Below are 22,450 nucleotides of genomic sequence, written 5' to 3'. Positions count from 1 at the left end.
TGCATTCATTTATTTATGTGATAAAGCCACTGGAACAGAGTCCTAGCAGATGCTACTAACAGTGTCCTGCTGCTGGGTCTGCAATAGAAACACTCATGAATCGTCATTCAGTAACATTTTCAGGGTACACAAAACAGTCCTGGGCAAAACAGTAGTTTCATTCAATTCCTGGGAAAAAAAAATCCCATAATAAAATTCTCTTCACCAAGTATTTTATTGCTATTTTGCACAAATAATGTGCTTGCCATTACTTGTATAGGTATAGTACTCAAAGTTCCAACACAAAATTTGCACCCTTAGCCTAAGTTTAAAATAAAATTTAAAATTCCTCACAAAGTACAAAAATTTATGACCTATTAATTACAATTAATCCTCTTAATAAAATCTTTTCATTAAGTCTCTTGATTTATTTTGCTGGCCTCAATGCAGTTTTATTGAACAGCACACATATGAGGTTAATGTTCTCTATTCATTGAGCTCTGCCTGTTTCACAGCCTGTTCTCTAGATTAATTTTTAGCAGAGATCGCCTAGGTTGGCTAGGTTACACTTCAGAAATTTGAAAATGACCCATCATCATTCCTTCCTTATCAGCTTTACACAAGCAGCAAGATCCAATAACGAACTGTCTCTGTAATACTGCTATCAAAAACGCTCATAAAATCAAGGTCATTATTACTATTTCAAAGATTTTCTCTCTGGTGGGTCAGTCATTGTGTTACAAAGTATGTTTCCTCATAATCTTCATGAACTCTTTTTTTCAGCTGAATAAACTGAAGTCAAAAAGAGACTTTACTCACCTTAGCCAAATATTCCGAGGACTTAGCCTTCTGGAACTATAAGGACATGTATCTTTGAAACACAAACTGAAGTAACACACAGTGCTCTCCTTTCTTGGGCCCTGGTCATGACAGGTCACTAATTCCTACTGCAGTCAAAAGTTTATTCTCTTGTGTTATGTTCTGCCTTATTAATAAAAATTCTTCAAAGTTTGGATTTGGGCAACTTTGGTTCCACAGTCAATGACAATTCCATTTTCATTCTCTTTTAGCTCCTCTTTGATCTAAACATTGCCTAACCTCATTCATTTCTATAACTCAGTATGACTCCCTTTTTATTCTTTTTCTTTTTTAGGTATAATGCATTTATTTACTTACTTCAGAAATATTTGCATTATCACAGAGAAAAAAAAAAGAATCCTTACTAATAAAATATTGTCTAAACTGTAAAGCTGGAGACACATAATTCTCAACACAAAATAAAATTCCTTGCAGAGAGTTTATGTGCTTCTCAGGCAGGCAACATCTCAGTAACTAATCTTTGCAATACAGCTGCCACTGGTTCTTCTCCTCTCTATTTCCTACTGATTCTCATCTGCAGCTGCACAGAGAATGTAAGCCCGTTATCAATGTTCTTTTTCTGACTATCAGCAGTTTTATAACACTTGATATTTCACAAACAGCACACAGAAGGTTTGATTACAAAGTGCAGTACCTCATAAATAATCTCAGAAATGTCATTGTTTCCAGCATTTATACCCCAAATAAACACTCTAGATAATTAAATTACAGGAATACATATCATGCATCATGCAGAAATGTTATATCTTATGCTGTAAAAGCCCCAGTGATTACCAATTCTCTCCTCCTGTAATACATGAAAAAAGGCAGAAAATACAAACCTAAGTAATTGCAAAAAAAATAAAATAAAATTGTAAAATGATAAACTGTGAAACCAATTGCTTACAGATATCTGTGATAACTTTCTGGCTAATCTCTGCAACCCCATCTCCAAATCACAGCCACTTTCACCTGAGCAACTTTCTAGCTCTCATAGGAGCATCCTACAGCCAGGATATTTTTTTTTTTTTTGCCCCTCCCCATCATTAGGTTGCTCTGGGACAAACTGTGCTTCAGAATGTGAGAAAGGAGCTGCCTGTGGCTTTGAATGGGGGAGGTGCAGAGGAAACAGCTCCAGGACAGAGCCTGGTTTGCAGGCACAGAGGGAGGCACAAACAGCGCACATCACTCAAAGAGAAAGGAAGGCTCCAAAAGCAGTGTGCCTTTCTCTGAAGGGGCTGGGAACCACTGCAATCAAAGATACATAAACAAGCAAGCTTTGAAAAGTTACCTGCCGTCCTTTCAACTTGACTTGCCATCTGCATCTCCCCCAAAACTGAGTTATCAGACCTATTTAGCTGACCTCTGCTGATGCATGTAAAAGGAACAGTGTGTGACAGACAGGTTGTAAAGGGATTTTGACACCTCCTTGGCAGAAAAAGCAGTTATTCAATACTGAAGAAACATTTACCAAGCAGTATTTTTATGGCATCTGTGTTCTAAAGGGAAATCAATGACTAAAACATAATGGCAAAGATAAAGGCTACAGCAGCCCTCAGAGACAAAGCTTCATTTAGGATAATGCACTGAGCACTTGAGCCATACTCTGATCTTCTTATGATAAATCAGGTTATATTCCAGTGGTATAATAGATGTAATTTCACAAAGTACTTCCAAGACTGAATATTCCAGTATACAATAATGAAATAAGATAGGAAACAAAAAGAAAATTTATTGTGTGCCCATCAAGAAGAGACACTTCGTGAAGTGTAGGAAATACCAAAAGCCAAATGAAACACTACTGATAGTAGGAAACACTTCATTCTCAAGGTTACTAGTACAAAATAAGAATACAATACTGTATGCACAAGTAACAAGTGTATAGAAAAATTATGCATTATCAAATGTAATTTTATTTAGTATATGATATCACTGAAAATCACTTGTATATGTCTTAAGTGACGGAGAAAAATCACAAGAAATTCTTATTGTCTGAGAAATGTCTGAACTGATAATGGGGAAAGAGACTAAAACCATATTTCAAAAGCAGAAATCACAGACCAGCAACTACTTATGATAATAATCTACTACTAATGTTTGCCTTTTGAAGTCCTTATGCCTCTATTCTTGCCAAAATATTTTGGGCTCTTCATTGTAAAGCTATAGAAGAAAACCAAATCTGTCGTTTTTATGTGTTAGGAAATTAAACATTTGTAAATCTGCAAGGCATTTTTTTAGCAATAATTAAAACTAAACCTCAAATCTTCTCTATTATAAATAGGGAAAATAGATTTAGAAATTATCCTTACAAATAGCATAGCTAATCCTTTGTGCTTCACAGGAAATAAAAGTATTTCTGGAAAAAGAGAAACATTACTTCAAATCCAAGTTCCATGAACACATATTCATTCCATACAGCTTGCCACAAGGTGTTTGGTACTGGAGAGTGGTCAGAGGCATGCAGACACAACAGTAAATCAAAGGAGCAGTTGAGTAACTGCAGATTAATAAACCCTCATTCAGTTATTGCTTTCCAGCACACTTCAATTATATTTTGTTTGACCACTGAGTTACTTATGTTCAGTTAACATAATGATTTTTAGTAATTTACATATTAGACTCATTTGCTGAAAAATTTCTCATTGAGTTGGCGACAGTCTCTAGATTCAAGCACTTCCTCATACCTCCTCACAAAATTCAATACATAAAGGAGGATCTGTATATCCATTGCCCAGAACTACAATTTTTAAAAATAAATGTAAGAATAAGGATGCTCACGAAGCTGGAAGACCCTCAGTTGTATGTACCTCAATCTACCAGATAGTGCAAAGACTGAGATGAACTTTGGAATCAGCAAACCTGTGCAGTTCTTTGGCAGGGAGGAAAATAATTACCTGACAAAGCTTTTTAACAAAATGTTCAGCTCTCAGCAAAGCTCATGCGTCAAAAGAATTGAAGTTGGCAATTAGTAACTAACATGTTTTTTTAATGTTTTGTTCATTTTACCCTGGTTAAAACAAGTATCGTATTTATCTGCCAGTCATAATTTATTATTTTAGTGGCAAGCCTATTTAATATGCAAGCCAAATTAATGATTCACTCTACAAACAACAATTTTTCCATAGTCAGTGATCCAGAAGGCAGTATTAACTGAATGAATTTTCTTGGGCTTCTGTTTGTTTATTCAGTGCTGTTTGCATTAACAATTATCTAGTGTCCCCCAGAACAAACACACACAAAATGACCTAACGAGTCACCCAGTCTGTTCTGGCTTGGCAAAAGAAAACTATTGCAAATGGCAAAACAAACAAACAAACAAACAAACAAACAAACCCACAAAAATAAAAAACAGAACAAAGCAACACACAATCTTTCAGAAAGAAAAGCATTATTAGAGGAGAATAATCTCAGAACAGTGATATTAAATGGCAGTAGGCTGTTGCTGCATGTCATTATGTGAAACGCACTATGGCAAATTGGAGCATGAAAGTTTGGCTCTGGGTCAAAGTCTTGAATGCTGTCAGGAGGAAAAAAAAAAAAAACTTTTGCCTGGTTTCTCACTTTTCCAATGTTACCCTTTGGTGATTCAGTGGATGTATCTAAATATAATTATGTACATGATTTCGAAGAGGATAGTGCACATGTCAGAGCTCAGGCTTGTACTAAATGTCTCCTTATTCTTCATTGCTCTGGAGGCTGCATGAACTGTGACATGATTTAGAAAACTTCTCAGTTTTGCTTAAACAACAGTGCTTTTTGTCAGAGACAAAGAGAAGTTCTTATCTGAATTTTTGGCACTGCAGTCTGGATTTTCCTTCCATTATCTCTCAACACAAAATTTTCATACGGAAGACATACTGGCATTCCTCTGCCAAGGCAATTGTTTCACACTCAAATGTAAATTTCATGCCCCTGGCAATATGCCTAATGCCAATAGTTCAGTGAGACTTTCCACATTATACTGCATCTTTTGATTTAACTTACGTTAAAAGAAACAAGACAAAAATATTGTATCAATCTTCTAAAGGAGGTTAGAAAATAAATTAATGGCAGTAAATACTTGAGAAGTATTTATCTAAGATTTTTAGATCCTTTATGAACTCCTGAAAAATATATTTATATTTGCATATATAAGCAGGTGACATGTCCAGAGTTAATTGCAGTTTTTAATGAAAAAATAATCATTAACAGTGATATTTTAAAAATCTGTATACCCTGCTTAAGAAAAATTAAAATAACAATAGCCAATGAATAATGAAAGTTGAAACCAGATTAAATTAAGAAAGGACATGATATCAGACTTATAACAGATTGTTGAATTAAAATAATATGAATATGTTTCATGTCCAGTACACAAGAGTAAAAAAAGAAGCACATATTTCCATTTTTCAAATTGACTAAAATTTTTCCCATATACTATGGAAAATGCAAACCAGGATTTTCTAATAGATATAACATCATTTCTGCTCATTTGATACAGTTTGAATCATAAATGCCAGTATGTCTTGAGAGAGCTTGAACTAACCAGATAAGAATAACTGAAAGAAATTACAAAATCTATTCTCAGAGAAATTCAGAAGTTTCATTAACTTCAATGAAAACAATAGGAATAAGTAATTTTTAATTGACTCAGGACAAATAAAAATCTAAATTTCATTTGAAATCCCATAGCCAAACCAATATTTAATTATGACCTTTCCTTATTTTGATGGGATTGAAATTAGTTGACTACGGTCAAAACATTTTTGGTCTGTTTTATTAGGTTTTATGAAATCATTCCTACCATTGAAAAGAACATTCCTGTTTTATATTCACAAAAGCAAAAAACTGTCAATTTTACATTACCAACTTACATATCACAATGTGACACATTTGCAATGGCACTAGACCTTATCAGTCCTTCCCACTGAGATGGTAACAGAAACCACAGCATCCCACTAAAACAACTGACATAATTTACCTTTCAGTGCACATTTTCATATTGTTATTTGGAGTTTGCTTTCTATTTAGAAATTGCCACCATCACCAGTTTTGCAACTGCAGTCAGTTTCTTTACTGAAATAGAATTGGGCTATCAGAGGTTAAAATGTTTGGGGAATATGACTGGAAGCCACCAAAGGAAATGGGTAGCGAGGTAGTTTGAGAACCTATAAAAGTAAACAGAGTCAGGGCAAACAAAAAAAAAAGAAAACAACCAGGTACTTATTTTTGGTAAATAACACTGTTTGACTGTTTGCAGAGACATTGAATTCAAATTACTATACTCTGGTATCAGATTCACCTAGGTAAAATACCAGAAAACAAAACAAAACAAAAAAAAAATGGACATTATAAGAGCAACACCACAGATTTCCTATTTAAAGTGGACTAAGGCATCTTGGAGTTGCACTGCTATACAAACTCTTGTTGTTTAGTGTGTCAGGTCATTGATCCTTGAATATGGCTGATTTTATTCACTGCTTTTTTTTTTCCTTCCTTTCTTCCATAAAATATGAACTTGCAGATTTCCCATAAATAATCAAGTCAATAACAAAAAACAAAAACATAGAAATATTTAAATCGATGTGTTTAACTGAACCATTTGACAGACTTAGAAGTAAGTTGGAACTGCAACTTAGCTTCTAGTACCAGGTCCTGTAATCAGCAGCAATATCCCTGTCTGAGAATTCCTATTACAAAAAGCATGTTCCTGTGGTCAGTTCCTGTGGTCACCAATAAAAAATATGTATTTGTTTTGGCATCTCTGGGACAGCATAGCTGTAATTGAGAGAAAAACCAAGGTTTATTGCAGCTCCTGCTATAGTTTTGCCTTATCTGAAAAGTCACTTATAAAAGCTACCAGTAAACAAAACACTTCCTTAGGTTACGGTAGAAAACCCAAGCAGACAAAAAAACCCCAACAAACCACAAAAAAACCAACCAAACAAAAAACCCAAACAAACAAACAAAAACAAAAGACAAACACAAAACAAACACAAAACAAACACAAAACAAACAAACAAATAAACAAACAAACCCAAACAGTAACCTATTTCAAAGAGTTGCCAACAAAGGAAGGCGGAATAATGCCAGGAACTAGGAAATTCTAGCCAATAGAGATACCATGATCATTGTTTGCATAGCCTTCAACACTTTCCTTTTTATTTTACAGCAGGTGCTTTTCTATAGAAGAATTCAGTATGTATAGAAAACAAACACCAACAACTTGGCTCAAAATTAATCAAAAATTAATTTTCCACTTGAGTTTTTATATGATTGCAGCAAAAGCCTCTTTAGCTACTCTGGAATCCAGAAAGCAGGAATTTTCTAGTAGTGCTGTTGTAATATCATCATGTCAAGTTTATTAACTGTCAAACTATTCCTGCAGTAGTACACTGTCAAAATATATAAAAAGGGAACTTGAGATATGCAAAATATGCCACATAGGAAAGCAGAGCACTTAAAGCATTGTATAATTAAAACAAAGCTAAGTAGCCAGTGAGAAATACTTTAGAGCTAATTGGAAAATATCCCTGTGAGAGTAGCACCCCTCACTGAAAATAATTTTTTATGGAAGTGGATTGAAATGAGATTGTGAAATGGTCATCCCAACAGTCCACACATCCCTATCCTGCAGGGTGTTAATCCTGCTATAAGGCTAAAGTCAGAAATAAACACCAACAATAGTGTGCTCAGCTTTTAGAAACAGAGGTTGATTCAGACAAACACTGGCTAGTGGTAAACTGTGCTGATCCAGGAACATTGAATTGCCACACAATGAAACCTGTGCAGGGCACACATGGGTGGGTAACTGGAAGTAGTATCACTATTTAATCAGTCACATTGTGGGAATTATTCATTTTGGTTATCACATTTTCTATATCATTAACTACTGTTCAGATTAGATTATATTTAATATACTCTTGAGCTCACTGAATGCCAAGACAACAAATATTGAAAGTTGTAAGGATTTTTCTTTCTAAAATCCTGGACACATTTACAACACAAGGTAATTGTAATAAAGGTGGGACTAATATCACTTATTTCATCTAGGATTGTCATTCACATGCCAGTAAATATAGATGAAAAATGATAATGAGAATGTGAACTATGCAGTCAAGCATACTGGAAGATGCTGAATTCATGATGAAAAAGTTTTACCAGGAGTAAAGTGAATAGAATGGGGAAGGGAATCTAAAACTTTGTAGGTCAGCAGAAAAGAGTTAGGGTATTTCAAACTGTAGAAGCTTTTGCTTCCTTGGGAATGCTGAGGGATGAGGAAGAATAAGACAACTTTCATGACAGTGCATGTGAAGGTTTGTAGCTATCACAGAAAATTTTATTCTAGGGAAATGCACCCAAAATCAGATCCAAATTCCACAGGCATGGTAGCGTTACAGCAGTATTTCTGTATAGAATACAAAAATTAAGCAATGCCAGCAAATTCATTGTGCCTGTTCTTAAGCTGCTAGTACAGACTCTTACATGGATTTAGTCCATGACAAGTAATCCTCTCCAAAGCAGTAGGCTACATGACTCAGGAATTAGCAAAAGGTGACTGTTAATAGACAGTTTTCTCACAGCTACCCTACTGCATAGGAAAAGACAGTTAAAAACCAGGCACATAGGCTGTTTTATGCAATTACCTCAATGCCAGAAGCCAGTTTCATTCATAATAATCAACATGACCTAGGAACTTTATATTTTGGAAACTCACAAGAATAGCAGAATGTAACAGCCAGTACATTAGCTCAAATGACAGCTTTGAAGTGTTTACCCCTGTGAGTACCAGAACATATCTCATTATAGATTACTTTTTATGTGAACTTTTCTTTTAAAGTGGGCTCCAGTTGAAAATTTAGATTGTGAATGTGTAACTGAAACTGAGTTATACTGCATACACAATGATGACTTAAATTTGTATACCTTTATTTAATTCAAGTATTTTCCAATGTTTAACCGATCTGAAAGACTTTAAAAATAAATCTTGAAATCAAACAGGACTCAAATTTCAAAAATTCCAATTATATCACCAAAATTCACTGCTATAGTAGATGAATATCTATATTGGTGCACTAAATAGTACCAAAGGTCTTCAGTTCAGACAAAGTCACTGAAGCAAAGCAGGAGTTTCACTCTTCCTTTTTACTTGCCAAGTCTTTCAGGCAAGAGACTAGGGCAGAGGACATACTTCAGGTCACAATTTCTTTATTCACTTTCAAATCTATTTCAGGGAATGTAAAGGTTACAGTTTAAAGATTCCATCCCCTCATCCTGTGGGGAACTAGAGGAAGGTATAGGGTTCTTTTTCAGCATGCATTTTCCCCCAAAGTCCTGGAACTAGGAACAAACTTTGAGAGAGAATGAGACTTGGTTAATAAAAGTAACACAACAGCACAGTGCTCATCCAAAAAGACCTGTGAAAGAGGAAAAAGCATTAAACAGGAAGAGAAAAACATGATAGAAGAGGTAGGAGATAGCTAATAAGTAGACCAAGAAAAGAAAAAAAATGTGAAGGAGGAGAAAATGGAAATATATTTTAAAACTCATTTCATTTCCCCATTAGACATTTGCTAGGATAATTTTTGCTACTTTTTTATTCCCTATGCCAATTATGACTGGTAAGCTGAAGGAAAGTACTTTAGGCATATGCAAGAACCTAACTTCTTTACATGTTTGTTTTTTTTTTTTTCTCCCTCTCTCCTTCCTCCTAAATGACTTGGGACACAAAAGACAGAAACTGGAAAAAGAGAAGTATTGTAAATCTTAGGGATTAGCCAACTATAAGCAATATTGAGGAAAGAGGGCCAGAGATGCATTAAGAAATAATTCCCCTGCATTTTCAGTTACATAGCTATGGTAACTGGGCTTTATTTTAGAAATCTTTACACAAGATTACCAGAACTATCAAAGTTCATTGCTTGTGACATGCCTACTGAAAACAAATTACTTCAACATGCAGTTTTGGGCACCATCTAAATCACAATTGCTTAAAAGCATACTTTATCATTTTAGAAATATTAAAGTGAAAGAGAGATATGGAAAGTGAACAAGCTCTGTACAGAAGTCCAGTGACACACTGAATTAAGGCAAATTAAGTCAATGTTAACACAAGACACTGATGCAGGAGATGAATATGGGTGTTGTGGGCTGTACAGCTTGTTTGAGGATCTCAGATTTGGCAAACCTGTCATAAAGAAATGATTAAGGCAGGAAGCTCAGCTAAATTAAGATCATGCAGTAGAACCAAATACTATTTTTAGAATCTGTTGACGACTACATAGCCCAGGGAAAAGACGAGCCTCTTGCTTTCGGGGCAAGTGACAGCAAGGCCATCAGGGTAAACTACAAGGACATACTGAGAGTAAATGGCAGACAAGTTAAATCTGAGACATATACATGACAATGAGAAATGATGGCTTAGCAGAAGTTCTGAAACTTAACTTCAAGGACTCTGCTACTCAGAGAACCCAAAATGTATGGTCTTTTGCCACTTAATAAACGTGCCCAAGTAAAAATTGGTCTAAGAAATCCTGGTATCTTGCAGTTATATCTGAGCACGAAATTTTATCAGGAAAAAAATTGTGAAGTATAATATACTGACATTGAGAGGGAATCTTCATTGATGGTTCTGGCTACAAAAATGTTTTCTAATGTTTGCCTGTGATACTTGATCATATTTTAAAATAATTTTTCATAAAGCATAGCTGGCAGAGCCTGATTTAAAAGTAGGTGAAAACTAGAATACTAAAGAAGATATTAGAGAGTGTTTCAGTCCTTGGGAAATGTTTCTACTTTGAAAATTAGGATTTTTGTGTGTGTGTGTGTGTTGCAAATATTACCTCTCCTAGCAACAGCACAATTTCCAGGTTGCTGCATTTCTTCACGGTCTAACAGCCATCAAATCCTGCTTAAAACAATGGCTCGCTCCATGAGAAATATTTAATCTTCCTACTGTTTAAGCTAGTCAAGTTCCTTTTCTTTTATTCTTCTTCTGAATACTAAGTGCATTCTGTAAAAATAGTAGCAGTCTTCAAGCAGCAGTTTTATCATTAAAAGTGAACATATAAAATATCATGAGAGTCTGAAAGTACTGCTGTGAGAATTTGCAACCTACCACTTGAACATGAGCATAGTTTGGGAAAGATGATAAGGACTAACAAGTAGTAAATATCCATCAAGGTTCACAGTTATTTTTGATTCTTACAATATGGTGTAATAAATGAATAAATAGGGCACATCTGTTAAAAACATAGGAGAAAAAACTTTCATGATTAGTTTATAATAGTTCACAACGACAACAAAAAAATCATCCTTAAGATATGCAGTCTCATGGTCTTCTACGCCCGGCTCTGATTTTTAAGAGACTGTCTTCAGGGAAAACCAACTGATAAACAATCTGCTGCCACAATCACAGCATAATATTTGAGAACACAGCATGTGCTACCTTCTTGATCTTGGTGTACATAAACTTACTGAAAAACAGTGCTTCCCCCTCACTATGTGATGAGGTCATGAACCTGATCACGACCATCCCTGCAGGGATTGGGATAATGGTCTTCACAAAGTCTGAAACATACAAGTACCCAATCTTTTTCCTTTATAGACCATCATTTTAAGCACAGCTTAAAAAAATTAAAGGAGGAAGGGAAATGCCTCTATAAATAATTGCCTATCTGGATTTCTTTTTAGAAAGTAAACCTTATAATCCCAATTTATATGACCTGGGATCTATAGCAATATATATATATATATATATATAAATGGGATCTATATACTTCTTCTAACCAGCCCACTTACTGGGCTGAGCAACTCCTTTTCTGGATTCTCCCTCCATTCCCGATGCACCTACTGGTTATGATGAAGTGAGGTCATAAGAACACAAATATGAACATCTTCTTATTGGAAGAAGGGTTTAGCAGAGGATTTAGAATACTGTTAGACAATTATTACATCCTGCTACTGAACCCATCTATTAATAAAGAAACACAACATCTAGGAACTTTTTTTCAGACAATTTATTTATTATATACATAAATGGAAGTGCCTCTTAACTACTTGTGAACAGACTAGTCTTGCTCAAGGCTTGAGAGTAGTTTTATGTATAAGATTTTCAAACAGGACCCTAGCACAGCAGTGGACCCTTCAAAAACAGCTTATGCTTTACCAATCCAATGAACTTTTTGGCTCTCCTTCATAAGAACAGGGCAGGAAGATAAAGCTTACATTTTCAGACCTTCCTCAACAGAACAGAAACCGAGTTTATAAGCTCTCTTAGGTCACCAGATTACATTTAGCTAGATAATACTCCTGTTCAAGTGGGATGAACACAATTTCTGTGACCTGGTTTTGTGGGATCATGTTGTATGGGCATGAATAATAATGTAAAAATATTACAATAATAACAGCAACAATAACAACAATAATGGCAACAACAACAACAACAACAACAACAACAACAACAACAACAATAATAATAATAATAGTAATAGTAATAATAATAATAATAATAATAATAATAATAATAATAATAATAATAATAATAATATAGTATCGGTGTACATAATAGAGCGCCATGTTTGGCCAAAGAACTAGCCCATCTTTACAAAGTCTAAATAACAGGCTAAAATTTCCAGACAAAGTTCCACCATTGTGGGATTTTTTTCAGTTTCTTTCATTATGTTTGACAACATTCAGCTGCTTTTGAAATTCCTTTGTCCCTAGACCAGCTGCCTGTAAAACTTCAAGATACCAACTCTGCAGTAGCCACTGCAGAAAAACACATTATACTGCCCAGTTTATCAGATCACCTTCACTGCCTGTGCATATCTACCATCACTCCATCTAGAAGCCTTCTCTGATATGGTTTTGGAACATCTTTCCCCATTTTCTGGGGAAGTAGCTGTGGTGTTCCCCAGATGTGTTCACCCAACGCTACTTCTACGCTGCAATAAGTCAGGTAGCTTGTGGCTGAACAAAAACACAGGAGGAAAAGAAATAACTTCTATTCTGAGAGCTTTTTTAATGTAAATAGCTCCTGGTGCTTTTAAGAGAAGAATTTAGCAAAGGTATTTCCCTCCCTCCCTCCCTCCTTCTTCCTTCCTTCCTTCCTTCCTTCCTTCCTTCCTTCCTTCCTTCCTTCCTTCCTTCCTTCCTTCCTATCGCTACCTTGCTAAACTGAAGCTTCACATCTGCTAAGACTGAAGCTAAATTTACTTCTTCCTAAATGTAAAAAAAATTATGATGCTAGAATTATTTTGGGATTATCTAATTTCCAGAAGAAACAGATTCAATAACTCTTCTTGAATTAATGGTAATAGTAGATTCGCATTTTTGAACATACAATAAAAAAAGCAATGTTACCAATGCATAAAGATATCACATGGCATCTTTGTAGAATAACAAGAAACCTTTGAAATTCAGGTAATCTGAAATAGTCCACATGAACAACATCAAATAAAACCCCCAACATACACTATTATAATCATTACTGAGAAGTTTTCGGGAGAAAACTTTCGTATTTACAAATCTGCATGCTATAAATCAGTTGGTCCTGAACCACAGTATTGTATTTCAACATCTAAAATTTAACTTTTAAAAAATTGGCCACATAGAGACTAGTAATTTCTTATGTTGCTGTTTTGTAGTCTTCTTTTACCCTTTATTTTAAGGAATATGGATGACAGAAAAAAAAATAAAAAGGTGAATTCCAGGTCAGAGATACTTTACTAGCCTCTGCTGCTGGAGTAAGATTATTTGCAGTGACTGCAGGAATTTTCAGTCTTTTGTAAAAGACAAAATGCTTCAGAACTGTAATTCCTTTGGATTTCAGTGAAGTTTATAATGGGGCATCTCCTTTATGATCTCCTTTCCTTAACATCCATTTTCAGCAAAAGCAATCTAAAAAACCCCAAACCTACACAACAAGAACAAAAACTGAACATACTTCTTGAATTATGTTTTCACCAATATATGTGGATCACGATGAAGTTTCAATCCATCTGTATGTTAGGTGAAAATGAACTGCATTTTTCATATGACGTTTGACTTTTAAGTGCCTTGGGGGAAGCAGTCAAGAATTTCACTAAATTGCATAGAGCTAAGAATACCAAAAAGTTGATAATTAATGATAAATGCATAAAATATCTGCACTCATTTTTCATTTTCAGTTCTAATCTTTTGCTTGTGACATCTTACCATCTCCACAACTCCATTATTATCCTTATTATTATTTTTAAATTTTTATGTCTCACTCCTTATCTTTTTACAAATTATAATAGGACTTTAAATTTCTACTGGAGTTCCTCCCAAACTCAATTTCCTTCCATTTATATCTGAAAGTTATGTAAGAAAGCTGGATGTGACATACTTGGTAAGGCTCAACAGCATCCATTCTTAGATTACAGTATTAGAAAAGTTCTAATGTATGTACACAAATATTCAAAAACTTGTACTGAAAGAATTGGCTCTAAGACTCTAGCTTCAAGTCCCATAGCTTTCTCATTTCCAAATTCTAAAGATGAGGTATCATATATATCATTTTTTGGAAAATTGCAGGTCATTTAAACTAGTATTCCAAAAGACCTGCCTGAATATTTTTTTTTTCTTCCTCTTACTATTCCAGATAAAAGAATCATTTTCCAACAAAAGGTAGTCCAAAACCAGAAAACAAAATGACACTGGAATAATACTGCAGTCTCTTTCTCAAATCCCAAAGGAAAAAAAAAAAAAAAAAAAAAATTGCCTATATTTAATTTATGTACTTTCAGAGTGATGCAAGTTAAATTGGACCAAATATAAGTGGGAAGAATTTTAAAAACTTCCCTGTAAAATGCTGAAAAGTTCTGCAACAGAAAGGAAGGGAAGTCCACAAAAGTTTAAGTGATACATTGTAATCTGCTTTGTATAATGAAAAAGAATGTGTTTCTTAATATGCAGCTCATTTGATGGATTAGCTGTGTTCAGGATGAAACCTATTGCTCATAGATTTTTTTTTTCTTTAACATGATGTAATTCCTGAAATTAATGCACACTTGAGATATATTACTGCTATCTGAATTTAGGCAATTCTCCAAATTCTTCATTTTCTACAATCTTTTTTTGAAGAGAATGCAGGTAATTCTCAGCATCTGACCTCGTACTCTGACAAATCATGCAAAAAGCTGACTGTGACTTAAACAATGCAACAGGTTTGAGATATTGCTCTCATGCTTTTTAAGTCAGAAACACAGTGATGCTTCAACCCCACTATACTCTGTGTTCTGCAATCCCCCAGGTAGTTCAATTCAGAGACACTGTTCTAAAACATAGAACAAAGGATCTCAGAAATATGTCCTACTTTGAGATTAAAATTCAGAGGGCCATTAAATTAAAGCATTGACTAATACTCCTTTTTTTTCTCTCTACTGCTTTTCCTTTCACATTTCATGAAACCATGTCAGGACTAGCCTGCTGAAGCAGAATTAGAATTCCTGGGACAAGATCTGAACCATTGAAATGTTAAACATGTCAGTGTGTGAGAGATCCACACTTCTGCTCTACAGCAATAAGTAGTACAAGGTCTAACTGTCTCTTCTCGATCCTTGGTGAAAAGAACAATTGATGTCAGTCACATTCAGCAGGTACCCACTTACTGTATCTTACCCTGCCAATCCAGACAGAAATTAGGTGCTGAAAGACCATTCATAGCCTCTGAAACTGCAAAGACAGGTATAGTACAAAAACTGAATGAAATATATACAGCCCTTGTATATTAAAAGCCTGTAGGAAAAGTCATTAAGAGACATCATGGAGTTTTCTTCAGAATTCTCTTGATAATACAGCCAATTATGGGGAAAATTAGAGAAAAGGCTAATATATACAATTTAATTTATACAGAAATCATTCTATTATTAAAACATTTTTCGGTGGCTGCTGTGGAGTTCAGTCAGTTATGAGCTCTAATGCCAGTTAATGTGCAGTAAAGAATATCCTCGTTTTTCTGTTCACTCTTCACTAAATAAATTCCAAATAATTAAATAGAAACACTTATCTGTATGTAATATTTAGTTTCAGAATCCCAGCTCCAAAAGGCGTGAATGGCTGCTGCAGAAGCATCTCAGGACATAGTTGCACTGAATAACATTAGAATGAACAATGCATTTTGATGCATATCAGAAACAGATAATATAGATAATTTGCTGCTCCTTTCAATGTCCTAATGTTATCTCACAGTTGTCTAACCAAGGGTAAAAGGCCATCAGCTCTGCCACTGTCAGACAAATAGCTCATTAAAGATTAGCAATAATCTATTTGCTTTCACCTGTTGTAGATAAAAGTGGATCAGTAAAGAAAATTAACCACAGCATGATTTCTTTCAGGTTCTGCCCACCTTTTCAGCCACAAAAAGCCATTAATTCAGCTGGGTTTTAATAAAAACCTTGGGATGAGATCATTGTCACAAGACACAGATGTGCTGGCCCTCCTTTGGCTCTCTAACTCCTCAGCACATGGAAAACGCAGTGGGTGATCCAGAGCTCGAAATAAAGCTCTGTAACCCCAACAATCACCACCTTTTGACACTCTCAAATTCATACAGAGGATGTTCAAAGTCATGGGTGTGGAAAAAAGCCTTTAAAAGGGGACGAAGGAGCGACACCAAGGTACTGCTCGTGTGTACCACCAAGGCTGCCCCTTTCCTCTTGGCAGTGAACGACAGATTACCCTGCCTAAACTGATGCACAAGGAGCATGCATGAGCTGAAAGACTCAGTAGATGGATCCAGTAAATTTTGAGTTGTAGGAGCCAACCACAATGCATAACAACATATGTTTATACAGTTTCCTTATGGAATTGATTCCTTTTTGTTGCCTGTATGAAACTGTGAACACTTCACCACCCCTTCTTTACTCAATAACACAAATAAATAGTATTTAAATTGCACCTAGTAATTACAAACTTTATTCACTTTTTTTTTTTTTTGCTATTCTATACATCATTCAGCTTGTTACAAAACCATAATTTTAATAGTTCGCCTTTTCAATATGTGTATCATAAATGCCATAAAATTTAATATATTGCTGCAGCAGGAATTATGGCTATAATTATGGAGGAAGACTCAATGCCTTCAGCAACAGCATAATACAAATGCTTCATAATAATTCCATTTCCCCTCCAAATATTCGCTCAGATTAATTTACACAAGCACATTGCCCTTTTCCTCACATGCCACAAACTCAGAGTCACCCTAGAGTGATGGATAATCGCTTTTTACACTAAGTTTTGCGCAATTGATTGGGGTGAGACTTTCTTAATGAGATGCAATGATTGTACTAACAACTGTTGCACAAGTGACTGGATGACGAGTTGTTTCTATGAAAACACTGACTTCTATGACCGCTATTACAAAAACTTTGCATCAGCAACATGAAGAAAAATGGTTTCACAAATGAAAACTTACGTGAGGCAACTACAATATGCTGACCAATTTCACTGGGTAAGGGAAAATAATGACTGAGCACAGTAAAACCAAACCTCAGTGGAATATTTTCGTGCAAATATTTGCTATATATTAAAGTTTTGTATCAAATACAGCAGTAAATATGAAAAATTAAGTCATTCTGTCTTTATAGCAATGTAGCTAAAAACATGGCCCGTTTTAAAGTTTTATACTGCAATACCCAGCACTAATTTTCAAAGATGTGGTCAGATATGTTTTTTATATTCAAATCTTCAAAGGGAATAAGATTTGCTCTGAATATGGAAAATATTAGATATATATTTAGTATTAGAGGCTGTTCAATGCTTTGAAAGAATATTGTTCTTGTAATGACTACATTTTATAATTTTCTGTCCATTTTATGAAATCAGATGAAGTTAAACAATGAAGAAAAAATCCATAAAGAAGTATCTTACTTATATATAAAAATATGTATGAGAAAAGCTACACAATTTTACAATGGAAATTAAGTAACTTGCCCTGTATTTTATTTCCCACTTTTGTCTTTTTATTAATTCTGCACAACTCTAACCAATTCCAAAAATCTTTTACCATCACTAACTTTGCTTTATTTGTTCAGAGTTTTGAAGATGAGATTTTGCCCCTGATGACTTGAATAGAAATTTTTGCCACTATCTTCAAGGACACTAAGGATTTCAAGTTTCTCATCAGATTAACAAGAAGGTGTTGAGTCTAATTATAATTTCACACACTGGACCTCTAAAGCCATAGTAACTTACAGCACTATGTAACTTAGCCTTAAGTTCTGGTTCTGTAAAGACAGATCAGTGTTTTATACACTGGTACAATCATGATATTAAAGCCCAGAGTTTCACTTATAGAAACATTTTAATAACATGTTATAGGGACCATTGTTGTGAGAAGAATATTCTGAATTTGTCCTTTACTGGGTGACCAACATTCCACTAACACCAAAATCTACCTTAATAGAAAGCATATAGATATAACTATTTTCTTCACTTAAATAATTCTCAGTCATGACACTTCTTTTCACAGTCATTGATTGGGCACCTGTTACAATACATCAAAAGAACCCTGACCACCAAAATGCTTAAGCAGAAAGACTAAGTTCTGATTTTCAAACAAAATGTAATTCATTATGATTCATGTAATGATTAAATGTAACAATACTAAAAAAATGCCTTAAAATTATCAATATTTTTAAATATACACAATTTAATATTATTAAACTAAGAAATTGCAGAAAATAAATTATCTCAAGTCAGAAAAATAAACAGTATTTTGCATTTTTATGGCCACTAATGATGATTAAACTTCCCTAAAATGTTATTTATAAGGGTTTATTTTAATTTATAGGCTGACATATGCTTCTCTTTGGAGACTGAATGATTTCTACTTGGTTTTGAAATTCTTAGTCTACTTCAGTCCCAAATTTAATACAAACTGAACTCATTAAAAGGAAATCATCCCCATTGTTTTTAAATAAATGTGAATTGAAAATATATTCAAGTGACCACTAAAAACTATTTTTATAATCTGTACTATAAGGTTCATTTTGGGACCAAAACAAGGGAAATATGTCAGACACGTCTGAACTGTATTTGTATGCTAATGTTAATGAAAAGAAAAAATATTACGACCTGCCTTTCCATTTCAGTTTTGGAGGCCAAATAGTTATGTTAGTTCAAGCAAATTTTGGATGAGCAAACAATATTTTAGAACTAGGTCTCTTAATCTTTTGTAATATTTGCATCATTGTCACTCTCTTCAGTAATAAGTAACAAACTATCAGGGGAGCAATATATAGAAGTAATCAGAAGGCCTCAATCATACCAGATAAAAAAAGAAAGCTATAGGGGATTGAAAGGGAAAATGCTACAAGTCTTCAAAAGAAGAGTAATTTTCTCACATTCCATCATTCATATGATGATTATCCCAAATTACATTCACTTTATATCACCATCCAAAGGCACCAAAGCAGTATCTTTTCTTGTAACTTTTGGGTTATAATCTGCTTTATCTGATTGTGTGAGGGCCTCTCCTGTTCACCATATTTTCAAATCCCTTCCATAGGTCAGTATACGCACTTTGATGATACCAGCTGCGAAATGATTTTATATATAAAGTGTATATGTTCTGGTCCTACCCATAAAATAATTTCTTGTTTACAGAAAGGTTCTTCTTAGCTGAAACCACATTTTTTACAAATGTATACAAATGTTCCTCAATTTTTTCTGCAAAGTATCCTTTTTGAAAGCTCTTTCAGGCTTTTTTTTTTTCTTATTTTCAGTAAGGAACATATTGCACTTCAGGTGTGGGTTGTTTTTTTTTCTCTTTCAATAAATTATTAGGTAAGGCACAATCAGCCACAGCTACCACTTACAAATAAGATGGTTATCAACTTCCTTCTGAGCTCCTCAGTCAGCATCACTTTCTACAGCATAAGGAAAAGTTCATGATTGAATCTCTAGAATATTTTCTAAATTTTGTAGTATGTGAACAACACGTGACACCTCATCACATTACAGTTTTGCAACCACTTTTGAGGAAGAAAGCTTTAACCAGGGCAAAAGCTCTAAAACATTGTAAACAAGAAAAGTTTATCAACTTCATTTTATTACAATAACCTTTTAGCAGACAAAAAAAAATTCAAGTGAGAGGTGTTCAATCCCATTCACTCCATTCTAATATCAGCAGAATCCATTGGGGCTTTCCTCAATGAATAAAAACCACAACATAATAGTCTTGATATTTATTTCCCATTCAGAATTTAATTTCCTGTTAGCCTTTTGTTTTTGCTAAGTGCTCCAAACCTGCTTCCCACTATATAAACTAGCAGCTTTTTATGTGAATTATGAAATAATAGTATTAATTTTTACTCTCATACAATTCCCTAGAACTTTAAAAGCTCTGAACTAAAAATTAAATAATTTTTTTTTTGTTTTGCTTTATCTACACCCACAGGTGTTTCAGTTCTTGAACACAGTTCTCTGCCACGGCACACTATACATATTAACACCATCACTACAAAATGGAGGATGGTAATTCTGAGCTTTAAAACAGAACATATAGACCAGGTTACCTACTGTAAAAAAAAACACATAGTAAAAGCATGAAAATATGACAGCAAATTTTAAATGGCAGGTTCACTCATTAAATGAAAATGAAGTGCAACAGGATCAACTTCAGTAATACTTCTATCTCATGTCTAATGTATTATTAAGTAGTCCTTATCATGGGGAGGTAGAACACCCTCAGCACTGATCAATATTTGATAGGCTACTGTGTCTGGGCGGTGTCCCACCACAATCAGTGCAGTATCAAACAGGAACAGCAATCTGACAACACATAAGGAGCTGCTAAATGAATGCCTGAAAGACACACTTGATAGATGAGATATTCCACAGAAAGTGAGAGAAAACATAGCTCACATATTTTTTTCTAGGAGAAAGCTTTTAAAGGTTTCAGAGGTTTGCTGAAAACATTATCTGTGTTATCCTGATTCTATGTGCCTATTTTGGAATAAATTTATATATAAATATATACAAAACCAATCCAGATTTTTTAATAAACTTGAAATGTCAAATGGAGCGGGTCTTTGCAGCTTAGTGGTCTGCCTTTCTAAATTCAAAAATATCAGAGTAACACAGATTCAAAATTTTAACACTGGACTTAAATTTGACTTTACTGAAAATCTCATCAAGTTTGTATATTTCTTAATTTTTTTTTAAGATTAAAGGAATTTACCAAAAAAGAAGTTTGCCCTTACAGTAGAGTATATTTATCCATATGAGAAAGCAAACCAAAGAAAGAAAACTGTAAAGTAAAGGGAGATGCATTTTATGCATTAAAAGTTCCTGAAGGTGCACTCCAATTCACACAATCAGATCCATGATTAAGCCACCTATTCCCCAATAGAAGAATAAATATCCCTTATTGTTCCATGTATCAATATCTCAGTAAATGGACAGTATCAAAAACAATAGTGCACTGACCCTAAGAGAGAAGGAAAGGTCAGCACCTTCATTGCTTTGCATCTTACCTTCAAAATAATCTCACTGTATTTTTCACTTACTAATTTGTGAGAATGTATGAAGAACAAGCTTGGCCATATTAGCATAATTGTTTTGTGAACACACAGACATGCACAGACACACACACAGAGTGTATTGTAAAAACACAGCTGCCCTTGCACTGTTGTGGGTTGGAGGTTTGGGGTGAGGTACAGAGTGTTGAAGTTGTGACCTTCAGAGCGATGCAGTATCTGGAATATCACTGACGGTAATATTAGCTACTGTGTACAGATTATCTTTACTTCAGAAACTGCTGTTGTCCAACACAAGTTACTAGTAGAATTTTCATTTTAATTTCAGAAACAAGGCTCTTGGAACAGCTGAAATAACATTTATGTAGCTCACATTGCCAATGGAGGGTGGCTTGAGATAACTACAAAAAAGGAGCATTTGTTCCATCCAATCTGTTCAAGCACTACAAAAGCTTCCTGTGGACTTCTGTTTATAGTTTTGGGTACAATACATCAAGGAAACAAACATGGAGCAGATGGAGACAGTTCAGGGGATGGCAATAAGAATGATCAAACACACAAAATATGACCAATAGACTGTGGTAATTTAAGTCCATATAACCCAGAATACAGGAAAGGCAGCAGACAAATACTTTTAAATAGACACATAAATACATATACACACACAAATGTGGAACTAATTCACAGTGAGAATGACTAGAGTTACACATAAGGAAGAATTTTGCAGGAGCAGAAACCATTGAGCAGTTCACAGAAATCAATTAAGGAAGCTATGATCTTCTGTTGTAAGAACCCAGTTATTAAGTTTTCTAGGATTGGTTCAAATACAGGTGATATGCTCTAGGGATGGATTGTACAGGGTGATCTCTTGAAGCTCATTCTGACATGTTTTTCTAAATTACTATTTTTAAAAGCTAATTTTCATGTAAAGTAAGCTTCACCTTATATGCTTTTTATCTGCAGAAACAAAAACCAAATGCAGCATTATATTCACAAAAATATGTGTACAGATACATTAATTACATGTCAAATATTAATGAACTCTGTTTACAGGTCGTGCATGCATATTTAACATTTAAACCATAACTGCACAAGAGAAAAAAATCAGTTGTGCTTCAAACTGTTGCTTT

General features: G+C 34.4%; 1 protein-coding gene across 2 annotated transcripts in view; it reads right to left on the bottom strand.

Moving 5' to 3' along the window:
- Positions 1-22,450, bottom strand: part of SNTG1 (syntrophin gamma 1) — a 313,217-nt gene that overhangs the window by 156,184 nt on the left and 134,583 nt on the right. The window lies entirely within an intron of this gene.

Source organism: Taeniopygia guttata, chromosome 2, assembly GCF_048771995.1.
Source record: "Taeniopygia guttata chromosome 2, bTaeGut7.mat, whole genome shotgun sequence".
Taxonomy (NCBI): Eukaryota; Metazoa; Chordata; class Aves; order Passeriformes; family Estrildidae; genus Taeniopygia; species Taeniopygia guttata.
The sequence above is the reverse complement of the archived record's forward strand: the minus strand, read 5'-3'. Positions and strand labels throughout refer to the sequence as shown.